We start from the raw sequence: 16242 nt of genomic DNA, 5'->3' as shown, positions 1-16242 counted from the left end.
CGTATACACTAGCTATTACGGTAAGACCGTCAACCTGTCATCTGAACTGAAAACATTGATCTTCCGGCGAAGGCTATTTCACATTATTCTGTCTGTCTGTCTGTCCGTCCGTCCGTCTATCTATCTATATATATCAAATTATTTATCTATCTATCTATCTATCTATCTATCTATCTATCTATCTATCTATCTATCTATCTATCTATCTATCTATCTATCTATCTATCTATCTATCTATCTGTCTGTCTGTCTGTCCATGTATAATTACGTATCTGTCTATTTATAATTATCTATCCATCCTAAAATAATAATATACTGTTGTGTCTTTACATTCAGAAAATCATATTTTAAAAAATCCTAGTTTACACAGCCCAATTTCACCTTAGATGGGGAGTACACCTTCTCACCGTGACACCTGCACAGTTTCAGGACATTCTGATGTTGTATTACAAAATAAGAGCCCTCCAAATTTCATAAATACGCTGTTGTGTCTATACATTCAGAAAATCATTTTAAAAAAAAATCCTAGATTACACAGCCCAATTTCACCTCAGATGGAGAGTACACCTTCTCACAGTGTCACCTGCACAGTTTCAGGACATTCTGATGTTGAATTACAAAATAAGAGCCCTCCAAAATTCATGAATACGCTGTTTTGGCTTTACATTAAGAAAATCATTTAAAAAACAATCCTAGTTTACACAGCCCAATTTCACCTCAGATGGGGAGTACACCTTCCCACAGTGTCACCTGCACAGTTTCAGGACATTCTGATGTTGTATTACAAAATAAGAGCCCTCCAAAATTCATAAATACGCTGTTGAGTCTATACGTTCAGAAAATCATTAAAAAAAAAATCCTAGTTTACACAGCCCAATTTCACCTTAGATGGAGAGTACACCTTCTCACAGTGTCACCTGCACAGTTTCAGGACATTCTGATGTTGTATTACAAAATAAGAGCCCTCCAAAATTCATAAATACGCTGTTGAGTCTATACATTCAGAAAATCATAAAAAATAAAATAAAATCCTAGTTAACACAGCCCAACTTCACCTTAGATGGAGAGTACACCTTCTCACCGTGTCACCTGCAAAGTTTCAGGACATTCTGATGTTGTATTCCAAAATAAGAGCCCTCCAAAATTCATAAATACGCTGTTGTGTCTATACATTCAGAAAATCTTTTTTATTTTAAATCCTAGTTTACACAGCCCAATTTCGCCTCAGATGGAGAGTACACCTTCTCACCATGACACCTGCACAGTTTCAGGACATTCTGATGTTGTATTCCAAAATAAGAGCCCTCCAAAATTCATAAATACGCTGTTTTGGCTTTACATTCAGAAAATAATTTTAAGAAAAATCCTAGTTTACACAGCCCAATTTCACCTCAGATGGGGAGTACACCTTCTCACCGTGTCACCTGCACAGTTTCAGGACATTCTGATGTTGTATTACAAAATAAGAGCCCTCCAAAATTCATAAATACGCTGTTGAGTATATACATTCAGAAAATCGTTAAAAAAAATCCTAGTTTACACAGCCCAACTTCACCTTAGATGGAGAGTACACCTTCTCACCATGTCACCTGCAAAGTTTCAGGACATTCTGATGTTGTATTCCAAAATAAGAGCCCTCCAAAATTCATAAATAAGCAGTTGTGTCTATACATTCAGAAAATCTTTTTTTTTTAAATCCTAGTTTACACAGCCCAATTTCACCTCGGATGGAGAGTACACCTTCTCACAGTGTCACCTGCACAGTTTCAGGTCATTCTGATGTTGTATTCCAAAATAAGAGCCCTCCACAATTCATAAATACGCTGTTTTGGCTTTACATTCAGAAAATCATTTAAAAAAAAAATCCTAGTTTACACAGCCCAATTTCACCTCAGATGGGGAGTACACCTTCTCACAGTGTCACCTGCACAGTTTCAGGACATTCTGATGTTGTATTACAAAATAAGAGCCCTCCAAAATTCATAAATACGCTGTTGAGTCTATACGTTCAGAAAATCATTAAAAAAAAAAATCCTAGTTTACACAGCCCAATTTCACCTCAGATGGAGAGTACACCTTCTCACAGTGTCACCTGCACAGTTTCAGGACATTCTGATGTTGAATTACAAAATAAGAGCCCTCCAAAATTCATAAATACGCTGTTTTGGCTTTACATTAAGAAAATCATTTTTAAAAAAATCCTAGTTTACACAGCCCAATTTCACCTCAGATGGGGAGTACACCTTCTCACAGTGTCACCTGCACAGTTTCAGGACATTCTGATGTTGTATTACAAAATAACAGCCCTCCAAAATTCATAAATACGCTGTTGAGTCTATACGTTCAGAAAATCATTAAAAAAAAATCCTAGTTTACACAGCCCAATTTCACCTTAGATGGAGAGTACACCTTCTCACAGTGTCACCTGCACAGTTTCAGGACATTCTGATGTTGTATTCCAAAATAAGAGCCCTCCAAAATTCATAAATACGCTGTTTTGGCTTTACATTCAGAAAATCATTTTTTTTTAAATCCAAGTTTACACAGCCCAATTTCACCTCAGATGGAGAGTACACCTTCTCACAGTGTCACCTGCACAGTTTCAGGACATTCTGATGTTGTATTACAAAATAAGAGCCCTCCAAAATTCATAAATGCGCTGTTTTGGCCTTACATTCAGAAAATCATGAAAAAAAAAAATCCTAGTTTACACAGCCCAATTTCACCTCAGATGGGGAGTACACCTTCTCACAGTGTCACCTGCACAGTTTCAGGACATTCTGATGTTGTTTTCCAAAATAAGAGCCCTCCAAAATTCATAAATACGGTGTTTTGGCTTTACATTCAGAAAATAATTTTTTTTTTAAATCCTAGTTTACACAGCCCAATTTCACCTCAGATGGAGAGTACACCTTCTCACAGTGTCACCTGCACAGTTTCAGGACATTCTGATGTTGTATTACAAAATAAGAGCACTCCAAAATTCATAAATGCGCTGTTTTAGCTTTACATTCAGAAAATCATGAAAAAAAAATCCTAGTTTACACAGCCAAATTTTCTCCTCAGGTGGAGAGTACACCTTCTCACAGTGTCACCTGCAAAGTGTCAGGACATTCTGATGTTGTATTACAAAATAAGAGCCCTCCAAAATTCATAAATGCGCTGTTTTGGCTTTACATTCAGAAAATCATGAAAAAAAAATCCTAGTTTACACAGCCAAATTTCACCTCAGATGGAGAGTACACCTTCTCACCGTGTCACCTGCACAGTTACAGGACTAACTAGCACGCTCATTGGGTGCTCTGTGGCAACTGCAGCAGCCTACCACTGAGCCCTGCGTGACGTCACGCCCAATGACGCCACGCGTCAGAACCTGCCAGTATGGGCGTGGCTTAACGTATAAAAGGACGGGCTCGGGGGCTGTTTAACTGATTTTCATCTTTTCAGCGAAGCTCTCCGCATCGCTGGATCCTTGCGAGAAGCCGCCGCAGTTGAAGCAAGCGACAGAGCAAGCCTAGGACATTGCCTGAGGAAGCCAGTCGGTTTCACGCTGCCTTCAGCCATCCGTGCCTGCTACGCTATCCGGTGTCATATCCTTTTACTGCCTTTTGTGTGCTGGCCACCGCGACACACACTCTCTCTCTCTAAAAGAGCGCAAGGCGTTTTTGTCAAAATGCCTCGCATTTCCTGTGGCTCTTGCAGAGTCCCGCTCAGCGACGGAGGTCGCTTATATCGTGATCTGCACTCTCTGCCTGGGCCGAGATCACACAGCCCTCGCCCTGTCTTCGGGCGGCTGCGTCTACTGCGAGGACATGACCATGTCGACCCTGCAGGCTCGACTTGACATGTTCGACGCTGAAGCTGCACCTCCGCCTGCCCTTGCTGGACCGCGCTGTAAGAAGCGTCACTCCCAGAGGCTACCGGAGCCTGCCATTGCCTGCGAGCGCTCGCCTGAACCTTCTCCGTGCTCCTTTACGGATGCACAGATGCCGGCCGCCACCCTCACTGTTGACGCCTCGGGAGATGAAGCGGACGGAGACGCCATCAATGACAGATGTTCCCTCCTGGCTTCAGAAAGCGAAGACTGGTCTGGATCCAACCCAGACCCCGCCCCTTCGCTCCAGGAGTCCGGTGCTCCACAATGAGCTCATGAAATCGTGGACCACTCCATTCTCCGCAAGACTTCACTTCTCCGTCTCCTCGACGCTCTCCCAAGTGGACGGCGCCAGTGAGAAAGGATACAAGTCTATCCCACCCGTGGAAGAGGCGGTAACAGCGCACCTTTATCCGCCCTCTGCGGGATGGCGTGCAAAGGCTGCCCTCCCGTCTAAAGCTTGCCGGGTAACATCAGCTCTCGTCGGCTGCGCTTTCACCGCCGCTGGGCAGGTTGCTTCCGCCCTGCACTCGATGGCAGTGCTTCAGATCCTCCAAGCCGATCTCCTCCGTGAGTGGGACGAGAAAGGCGCGGACCAGTCCATCATCACAGATTTAAGGAGCGCAACGGACCTTACCCTTCGCGCTACTAAATCCGCAGCCCAGGCTATTGGAAGGAGCATGGCCTCGCTTACCATTACGGAGAGGCATCTTTGGTTGACGCTTGCTGACATGAGGGTGGCTGAGCGAACCGTGTTTCTTAACGCCCCGCTCTCTCCGTTCGGCCTCTTTGGCCCAGCTGTAAGTGGGATTGTCGACCGGTTCTCTGAAGTACAGAAAACCACACAGGCCATGAAGCTCTTCCTGCCACGACGCTCGAACTCCGCCGCAGGCCGCTCTCAAAAGCAGCCTCCTGCCCGGAGCTCTACCCAGCAGTCCTCTCAGCCGCCGCCTTCGCAATGATGCCCAGGCGCTCGCCAGAGATCATGTTCGTCAAGCCGCCGCAGGCCGCCTCCCCTGCGGGGACCCCAGCCGAAGATTGCGCTGACACCTGAACCAGCGAAGTCCTCCTAGCATCAAGGAGAAAAAGATGGTCAAGACCAGCCGCGGCCGGACTGCCTTCAAAGCGTTTCGCTCTGTCAGTTCCCTAAAGCCTGGAACACACCAAGCCGACGGTCGGCCGTCGGGCAGTTTCCGTGCGTCGGCCGACTAAATCTTCTCAGTGTGTTCCGCACCGTCGGCTGTAGTTGGTCCTCGTCTGCTTTTTTTCGGCCGATTCGACATGTTGAATCGGCGTCGGGCCGTCGGTGAAAGAGGGAGCTCTGATTGGCTGTTCAGCTTAGTGAACGAGTCGGTGCACAAGAATAATAGCAAAACAGCGAGCAAAGAAGTCAAAATGGGACAGACACGCTGTTCTAATGTTACGCCATCTTACCTGAGTGTTCTTTGGTGTATATTTCAATATTAACACGAGCGGAGTGGAATAAAGAAAGTGTTTAGTGGATTGATATTCAAAACGGTAAGCGCGCACTGCTTTGTTTACGTTTGTGTATCTGCAGCCGGCAGCGTCTGTTTCCCTTTTTGAATGACGAATATATCTGCAGAAATAGACACTTGTCACATTTACACGCAGGCGCAGAACGCGCATTCTAGCTTACAGTCGGCTGTAGTTCTCTCGGTGTGTTCAAGTGCAGCTTTTTACCCCGACGCGAGGCGACAACACAGTCGGCTTTCATCAGCGCTAGTTCGTCGGCGTCGGCTTGGTGTGTTCCAGGCTTTAGAAAAGGCGACTGCAGATGTGTATTTTGCAGCCAACGAGCATGTTGTACAACCCGCTCACAAACGCTGTTTTTACAGCGACCCAGAGAAATCTCATAAAGAGTACAATTTCTGGTTATCCGGCTCATGCCGATGGTGTCTTAAGTGTAGAAAATGTGCCCGCTTCCCAGTGTTCACCCCTACACACAAGCACGGTTCCCCCTGTGTCATTCACTCATGCAGAGCCCACTCTCATAAAGCTGCCATATGCCGCTCGAGTGTTAGATGTAGGAAATGTGCCCACAAAAAAGTGCCCACCCCTACTCACTGCCCGCTCTGCTACACTTTTATCCCAGGGGACAAAACCTGTAAAGCCGACACACATCGACTATGTTGTAAGTCCTGTGTCCGCCCGCGAGCGCTCACGCTTACTGACAAACACAACACGCCCGGTGCTACACACGCATTCTGGATTTTTCCCCATGAAATGTTCCCCGCTCAAGGTGACCGGGACGTTACATGTAAACCGGCCAGGCGCCGTTTTCAGCGTGCCGCTGTGTTCAAGCATGGAGAGCGCGCTCATCGCGCCGATACCTCAGATTTAGGTTCATAAGCCCACGCTGTGTGGCTACCAGAACCGAGAGGCCATTCTACCCCTAGCTATGCACGCAAAAGCGTGGGAAGCTATTCCGGGAGTGTCACAATGGGTGCTGAATACAGTAAAGCGGGGCTATTCGCTGCAATTCGCTCGCCGTCCTCCGCGCTTTCTAGCACGGGCCAAGACAAAAGTGAATCAAGAAGTAGCACACCTACTTCGCGCAGAAATAACAAAGATGCTTTGCAAAGGGGCCATAGAACCAGTACCACCTTCCCAGAGTGAGTCAGGCTTCTAGAGCCGCTAATTCCTTGTACCAAAGAAGGATGGGACTCCCAGACCCATCTTAGATCTGAGACATTTGAACATTAGTCCTCATAAGGCGACCGTTCAAAATGCTCACGACCAGACAAATCCTCGCGCAAATTCGCCCGAGGGACTGGTTTATCGCTCTTGATCTGAAAGATGCATACTTTCAGATTCAGATAATACCCCATCAAAGGCCATTCTTGAGATTCGCCTTCGACGGTCAGGTATATCAATACACCGTCCTTCCGTTTGGCCTGTCCCTAGCACCCCGTACATTTACGAAGTGCATGGACGCGGCTCTCGCTCCCCTCAGAAGTCGGGGCATGCGAATATTGAACTATTTGAACGATTGGTTGATTCTAGCACAATTGGAGATAGAATTAATATCTCACAGAACGTTGCTTCTCAGCCATCTGGAAACCTTGGGTCTCACGGTCAGTTGGACCAAGAGCTCATTACTGCCCAGTCAGACAGCCTCTTTTCTGGGGATAGAACATGACTCTGTGTCTGTGACGGCCCACCTGTCGACACAGCGCGCGCGCCGTGTTCGACACCTGGCCGCTTTAATCTGGACGGGCTAAATGTCTTTACTGTAACTGTTGATCAGTTTAACTCATCCTTCATAAATAAAAGTACTGATTTATTTTATTTATTTCCCCCAAAAATAAAATTTTAATTATTACTAACCCAAAACTTTTGAGCGGTAGTGTTTAACGTTACAAAAGCTTTAGATTTCAGATAAATGCTGTTCTTTTGAACTTTCTATTCATCAAAGACTGTACACAACTGTTTTCGACATTTAAAATAATAATGAATGTTTCTTGAGTATCAATCATCATATTAGAATAATTTCTGAAGGATCATGTGACAGTGACGACTGGAGTAATGATGCTGAAAACTCAGCTTTGATCACAGGAATAAATAACAGTTTAAAATATATTAAAATAGAAAGCAGCTGTTTTAAATTGGAATAATATTTTACAATATTACTGTTTTTGTTTGTATTTTTAATCAAATATATGCAGCCTTGGTGAGCAGAAGAAACTTCTCTGTTATGTGCGCGCCACAGACTGCACGCACGTCCGCTTAGAGTTCCGCCTTTTGCCTTCCGTCAATATTACGTTATTAGAAAAATATTTTTTTAGAGAATCGATTTTTTGACATTTGTGAATCGATTCAGAATCGTCCACGTCCGCATCGCGATGCATCTAAGAATAATTTTTTTCTCCCACCCCTAGATTTCATACAAATAAACAGTTACAATTAAGTCACTTACATTTTAGATGCAATGTTGACTGTTTTTGTTCTGTTTCAGCAGCGAAAATAGTTAAACAAAGATCACGGCAGAACCATCACTTATCACGTGTTTTCTCATAACTGAACGATTCAGCATTTTTAACGAATCGGTTGACTCAAAGATTGAATGATCAATCCATAAACATCTGTCTTAATCATGATCGACTCATTCGAACGAATCGTTTGAACGAATGAATCAATGACTCGCTTATTAAGATGGATGCCTGGCGACACCTAATGGCGGTTTAGTGTTGTTTATTCTTTCCCACATGTGTGTGATTTGTGTGTGCAACATTATCATTATTTTTCTTTCACTATTATATTAGCGATTTAAAAGCACCCACTCGTGTCACACGTCGATTAACCGGTGGGAAAATATCCTCAGACACATACCTAATAAATGTATATTTAAATACAATATTGGCCTACCTGGTAAAAAGTTTTATATACTATTTTGATGTCCTTTTGGACACAAGAGGGCAGTATAGCCCTATGTTTGCTTTTTTGTTGAACCAAATAGCACTAAATAGCCTGTTTTAACTTTTTCATTCTTCTTGAATTGCAAAAACAGAATAAAATGGGTTTAGTTGTGATATTTGTATACTTTTATATAGAAATAAATGGTATATAATTACATTTTTAGAAGATTTTTAGTGTTTCCTTTTTGGACATTACTTTAATCCCTCGCCATAGCAAAACCGTTTAAGATATTTATTATCCATTCACAATTTAGCATATTTAATGTAGTTTCATCATGTTGAAAAAGTTTGGTACGAATAAAATAAATAGTTTAAGAGGAGTGGCTAAAAATTCAGAGGCTGATTTAGCAAAAAAAATCACATTCAGACCAAAATATCTGACTTCCTGATGGCCAGAGCTATTGAATGTAAATTAGAAAGTTGTCCGGCTTGATGAGAACAATATACAAACTATTTTTTCTTTACTGTAGTTAAAACTAACCCCCCCACTTTTGTCAAAAGCATGTTGAAAGTGACACACTTCCTGCTGCCAGTTGGTGGCGCTATAACTTTGACTCACAATAGCTACATCGATCTGATCGGCCTCTTACCACGAACACACTGCTGAAGTTTCATCAAGATCAGTTAATGTATGCAGAAGTTATTCCACTTCGTGTTTCTCTTTTCTCGCCATAAATTCGATTCCTCGCCACAGCCAAACCGTTCGAGATATCAAAAATCCGTTCGCAATTTAGCATCCTCAATGTCTTGACTTCATGCTGACTGAGTTTGGAGGTGATTGAATGAATTCTCTAGGAGGAGTACATCACATTCCACAGCAAGCGTTTTCCAAACAACCCATAATAGCCGACTTCCTGTTGGGCTGGCGTGAAACTTGACAGAGGGAAAGTTGTTCGGCCCCATGAAATCTATATGTGTACCGAGTTTCATATTAATTCATGCAAGCGTGTTTGATATATGGACCAAGTTTTCAGACCCTGTTCAAGAGGGCGCTGTTGAGCCCCCCTGCCACGCCCATTTCTGAAACTTTTCACATGTCTACTGGCTAATAAGTGTTATGTGTCTGTCGAGTTTCATCCAATTTCAAGCATGTTAAGAGTCTCAAACGCATCCGAAAAGAATATTAAAATTTGATGCGTTGCCACGGCAACAGTATCTAAGATATCAATAATCCTTTCACAGGTCTACATCTGCCGTGTGTTTACATTATACACATAAAGTTTGAAGCAAATCGTGTAAAATTAAGAGGGTGACTTCAAAGCATTTTGAAAGTGACACACTTCCTGCTGCCAGTTGGTGGCGCTATAACTTTGACTCACAGTAGTCACATCCTTGTGATCGGCCTCTTACAACAAACACACTGCGAAAGTTTCATCAAGATCAGTTAATGTATGCAGAAGTTATAACACACTTCCTGTGTCCCATTAATCGCCATAAATTCGTTTCCTCGCCACGGCCAAACCGTTCGAGATATCAAAAATCCGTCCGCAATTTAGCATCCTCAATGTCTTGACTTCATGCACACCGAGTTTGGTTGTGATTGGACGAATATTCTAGGAGGAGTATTTCAAATTCCAGAGGATGCGTTTTTCAAACAACCCATAATAGTTGACTTCCTGTTGGGCTGGTGTAAAACTTAGAGCACGAAAGTTGTTCGGCCCGATGAGATCTATATGTGTACTGAGTTACATATTATTATATACAAGCGTGTTTGATTTATAGACCAAGTTTTCGGACACCATTCCGGGGGCGCTGTCGAGCCCCCGTGCCACGCCCGGGTACCAGCTTCAGTCCGGCCCTGATGGCCGCAGGTTCTGATGTGTGTGCAAAATTTCAAGAGTTTTTGAGCATGTTAAGGGCCCCAAAAGTGCCCAAAAGGTTGACAAAATAATAATAATAATAATAAAATATAGCTGCGAGCAGCGATTACGGGCCCAAGCCGGTGGCACCGCAACCCCGGTGCCTTTAGTTACCTAAAGGCACCGGGGTGGCGGTACCGCCGGCTTTGGCCCTTCATCTCTGCTCGCAGCTATATTTATATATATATATATAAAAGACCAAAAATATTACTTGACTTACCTTATTCTGATTTTATGATACACTCAAAATATTCCACAACAAATCCTTTAAATTTAATGTAAAAATAAAAATGAAAGAAAGCAGTGTTGGGCTCACGTAACCCTCTTGTTTCAACATTTGCGATGTATTTGGATGCTAAACTATTCTTTATTATAGGCTTTGTTCTTCACTCATGTTCCAATATCGATGGAAAAAATCATCCTCTTCACAAGCGCAAAAATGTGCTTGGAAACATCACAGTGGAGCGGTGCTTACTGTGAATGTATGAATTGTACTACTGACTATTTAGAGCAGTGTAATTTTTATATGTTAGGTTGACTATTTTATTATTATATTTTATGAAGGCTATAATGAACAGGCTGCGATGTCAAGATTACAATGCTGTAATGTGTGTGTGTGTGTGTGTGTGTGTGTGTGTGTGTGTGTGTTCATGTTTTTCTATCCCGGTGGGGACTTCAACCTGAATGCACACCGACTCATGGGGACTCGTGTCACAGTAGGGACCTAAATAGAGGTCCCCATGGGTAAACAAGCTTATAAATCATACAGAATGAGTTTTTTTGGAAATGTAAAAATGCAGAAAGTTTTCTGGGATAGGTAGGTTTAGGGCTAGGGTTAGTGTGAGGAGATAGAATATACAGTTTGTACAGTATAAAACCATTAAGTCTATGGAGAGTCCCAACAAAGATAGTAAACCGTGTGTGTGTGTGTGTGTGGCGTGGGTGCGATTGAAAAAAAAAAACATACTCCGTCATTATACAGGACGACATTCAAACTGCAAAGTGTTAACTTATATTTGTGTACAGTTGCAATAAAACACAACATTGTGCTTTTGTAAAATAATTTCAAGCAATCCTCCCCCCAAAAGGTGCTAATTTTAAAATTAAACTAAAATGCTCATATTAGCTATTTAAAACGGTGCACATCCACGGTGAGGAACGAGCAGAACAGAGTGAACGTTTTTCAGTTAATTCCTACTTCTATAGGAATTCATTTGAAACGCTCGCTCAACCACTATCAATGTCAGTGCGGACGAACATATTTTACTTTCGTTTTTAAGTTTGCGATTCAAAAGCCCCCAGCGGTGTCACACGTCAATTAACCGGTGGTAAAATATTCTCACCGTCACATACCTAGTATATTTTTATGTAGATACAATAGGCCTACCTGATTTTGAACACAAGAGGGCAGTATAGCCCTATGTATGACTTGACTTTTATGGGACTAAATAGTACAATTACTATTTTTAAACTTATAATTATTAAATTGAAAAAAAAAAACAGAATAAAATGGGTTTAGTTGTGATATTTGTATACTTTTATATAGAAATAAATGGTATATAATTACATTTTTAGAAAATTTGAGGCTTTTAGTTTTTCCTTTTTGGACATTACTTCAATCCCTCGCCATAGCAAAACCGTTTGAGATATTTATTATCCGTTCTCAATTTAGCATATTTAATGTATTTTCATCATGTTGAAAAAGTTTGGTGGGAATAAAATAAATAGTTTAAGAGGAGTGGCTAAAAATTCAGAGGCTGATTTTGCAAAAAAAAAAATCCACATTCAGACCAAAATATCTGACTTCCTTTTGCTCTGAGCTAATGAATGTAAATTAGAAAGTTGTCCGGCTTGATGAGAACAATATAAAACCTTTTTTTTTTTTTACTGTATTTAAAACTAACCCCCCCACTTTTGTCAAAAGCATGTTAAAAGTGACACACTTCCTGCTGCCAGTTGGTGGCGCTATAACTTTGACTCACAATAGTTACATCCATCTGATCGGCCTCTTACCATGAACAAACTGCTGAAGTTTCATCAAGATCAGTTAATGTATGCAGAAGTTATTTCACTTCGTGTTTCTCTTTTCTCGCCATAAATTTCGATTCCTCGCCACGGCCAAACCGTTCAAGATATCAAAAATCCGTCCGCAATTTAGCATCCTCAATGTCTTTACTTCATGCTGACTGAGTTTGGAGGTGATTGAATGAATTCTCTAGGAGGAGTACATCACATTCCACAGCAAGCGTTTTCCAAACAACCCATAATAGCCGACTTCCTGTTGGGCTGGCGTGAAACTTGACAGAGGGAAAGTTGTTTGGCCCCATGAAATCTATATGTGTACCGAGTTTCATATTAATTCATGCAAGCGTGTTTGATATATGGACCAAGTTTTCAGACCCTGTTCAAGAGGGCGCTGTTGAGCCCCCCTGCCATGCCCGTTTCTGAAACTTTTCACATGTCTACTGGCTAATAAGTGTTATGTGTCTGTCGAGTTTCATCCAATTTCAAGCATGTTAAGAGTCTCAAACGCATCCGAAAAGAATATTAAAATTTGATGCGTTGCCACGGCAACAGTATCTAAGATGTCAATAATCCTTTCACAGGTCTACATCTGCCGTGTGTTTACATTATACACATAAAGTTTGAAGCAAATCGGGTAAAATTAAGAGGGTGACTTCAAAGCATTTTGAAAGTGACACACTTCCTGCTGCCAGTTGGTGGCGCTATAACTTTGACTCACAATAGTCACATCCTTGTGATCGGCCTCTTACAACAAACACACTGCGAAAGTTTCATCAAGATCAGTTAATGTATGCAGAAGTTATAACACACTTCCTGTGTCCCATTATTCGCCATAAATTCGTTTCCTCGCCACAGCCAAACCGTTCGAGATATCAAAAATCCGTCCGCAATTTAGCATCCTCAATGTCTTGACTTCATGCACACCGAGTTTGGTTGTGATTGGACGAATATTCTAGGAGGAGTATTTCAAATTCCAGAGGATGCGTTTTTCAAACAACCCATAATAGTTGACTTCCTGTTGGGCTGGTGTAAAACTTAGAGCACGAAAGTTGTTCGGCCCGATGAGATCTATATGTGTACTGAGTTTCATATTATTATATGCAAGCGTGTTTGATTTATAGACCAAGTTTTCGGACACCATTCCAGGGGGCGCTGTCGAGCCCCCGTGCCACGCCCGGGTACCAGCTTCAGTCCGGCCCTGATGGCCGCAGGTTCTGATGTGTGTGCAAAATTTCAAGAGTTTTTGAGCATGTTAAGGGCCTCAAAAGTGCCCGAAAGGTTGACAAAATAATAATAATAATAATAATAAATAATCCTACCGGAAACAATAGGGCTCTTCGCCCTTTCAGGGCTTGGGCCCTAAATATATATATATATATATAGCTGCGAGCAGCGATTACGGGCCCAAGCCGGTGGCACCGCAACCCCGGTGCCTTTAGTTACCTAAAGGCACCGGGGTGGCGGTACCACCGGCTTGGGCCCTCCATCGCTGCTCGCAGCTATATATATATATATATATATATATATATATATATATAGACCAAGCTTTGATATATATACATATATATGTATGTGTGTGTATGTATGTATGTATGTATGTATGTATGTATGTATATATATATATATACATACATACATACATACATACACACACATACATATATATGTGTATATATATATATATATATATATATATATATATATATATATATATTATTGTTTAAAAGTTTGGGGTCAGTAAGATTTTAATGTTTTTAGGAGAAGTCTCTTCTGCTCACCAAGGCTGCATTTATTGATTAAAAATACAAACAAAAACAGTAATATTGTGAAATATTATTCCAATTTAAAACAGCTGTTTTCAATTTTTAAATATTTTACATAGTAATTCATTTCAGTGATCAAAGTTGAGTTTTCAGCATCATTACTCCAGTCTTCAGTGTCACATGATCCTTCAGAAATCATACTAATATGATGATTGATGCTCAATAAATATTCATAATTATTTTCAATGTTGAAAACAGTTGTGTACAGATTTTTTTTTTTCAAAATGCTTTGATGAATGTAAAGTTCAAAAGAACAGCATATATTTCAAATATATATATTTTTAACATTATAAATGTCTTTACTGTAACTGTTGATCAGTTTAACTCATCCTTCATAAATAAAAGTACTGATTTATTTTATTTATTTCCCCCAAAAATAAAATTTTAATTATTAGGCTACTAACCCAAAACTTTTGAGCGGTAGTGTTTAACGTTACAAAAGCTTTAGATTTCAGATAAATGCTGTTCTTTTGAACTTTCTATTCATCAAAGACTGTACACAACTGTTTTCGACATTTAAAATAATAATGAATGTTTCTTGAGTTTTAATCATCATATTAGAATAATTTCTGAAGGATCATGTGACAGTGACGACTGGAGTAATGATGCTGAAAACTCAGCTTTGATCACAGGAATAAATAACAGTTTAAAATATATTAAAATAGAAAGCAGCTGTTTTAAATTGGAATAATATTTTACAATATTACTGTTTTTGTTTGTATTTTTAATCAAATAAATGCAGCCTTGGTGAGCAGAAGAAACTTCTCTGTTATGTGCGCGCCACAGACTGCACGCACGTCCGCTTAGAGTTCCGCCTTTTGCCTTCCGTCAATATTACGTTATTAGAAAAATATTTTTTTAGAGAATCGATTTTTTGACATTTGTGAATCGATTCAGAATCGTCCACGTCCGCATCGCGATGCATCTAAGAATAAATTTTTTCTCCCACCCCTAGATTTCATACAACAGGTTAATAAACAGTTACAATTAAGTCACTTACATTTTAGATTCAATGTTGACTGTTTTTGTTCTGTTTCAGCAGCGAAAATAGTTAAACAAAGATCACGGCAGAACCATCACGTGTTTTCTCATAACTGAACGATTCAGCATTTTTAACGAATCGGTTGACTCAAAGATTGAATGATCAATCCATAAACATCTGTCTTAATCATGATCGACTCATTCGAACGAATCGTTTGAACGAATGAATCAATGACTCGCTTATTAAGATGGATGCCTGGCGACACCTAATGGCGGTTTAGTGTTGTTTAAAAGCATCATTCTTTCCCACATGTGTGTGATTTGTGTGTGCAACATTATCATTATTTTTCTCTCACTATTATATTAGCGATTTAAAAGCACCCACTCGTGTCACACGTCGATTAACCGGTGGGAAAATATCCTCAGACACATACCTAATAAATGTATATTTAAATACAATATTGGCCTACCTGGTAAAAAGTTTTATATACTATTTTGATGTCCTTTTGGACACAAGAGGGCAGTATAGCCCTATGTTTGCTTTTTTGTTGAACCAAATAGCACTAAATAGCCTGTTTTAACTTTTTCATTCTTCTTGAATTGCAAAAACAGAATAAAATGGGTTTAGTTGTGATATTTGTATTCTTTTATATAGAAATAAATGGTATATAATTACATTTTTAGAAGATTTTTAGTGTTTCCTTTTTGGACATTACTTTAATCCCTCGCCATAGCAAAACCGTTTGAGATATTTATTATCCATTCACAATTTAGCATATTTAATGTAGTTTCATCATGTTGAAAAAGTTTGGTACGAATAAAATAAATAGTTTAAGAGGAGTGGCTAAAAATTCAGAGGCTGATTTTGCAAAAAAATTCACATTCAGACCAAAATATCTGACTTCCTGATGGCCAGAGCTATTGAATGTAAATTAGAAAGTTGTCCGGCTTGATGAGAACAATATACAAACAATTATTTCTTTACTGTAGTTAAAACTAACAACACTTTTGTCAAAAGCATGTTGAAAGTGACACACTTCCTGCTGCCAGTTGGTGGCGCTATAACTTTGACTCACAATAGCTATATCCATCTGATCGGCCTCTTACCACGAACACACTGCTGAAGTTTCATCAAGATCAGTTAATGTATGCAGAAGATATTCCACTTCCGTGTTTCTCTTTTCTCGCCATAAATTCGATTCCTCGCCACAGCCAAACCGTTCGAGATATCAAAAATCCGTCCG

Source organism: Scardinius erythrophthalmus, assembly GCF_964197995.2.
Source record: "Scardinius erythrophthalmus genome assembly, chromosome: 3".
Lineage (NCBI taxonomy): Eukaryota > Metazoa > Chordata > Actinopteri > Cypriniformes > Leuciscidae > Scardinius > Scardinius erythrophthalmus.
This window is presented reverse-complemented; position numbering follows the sequence as displayed.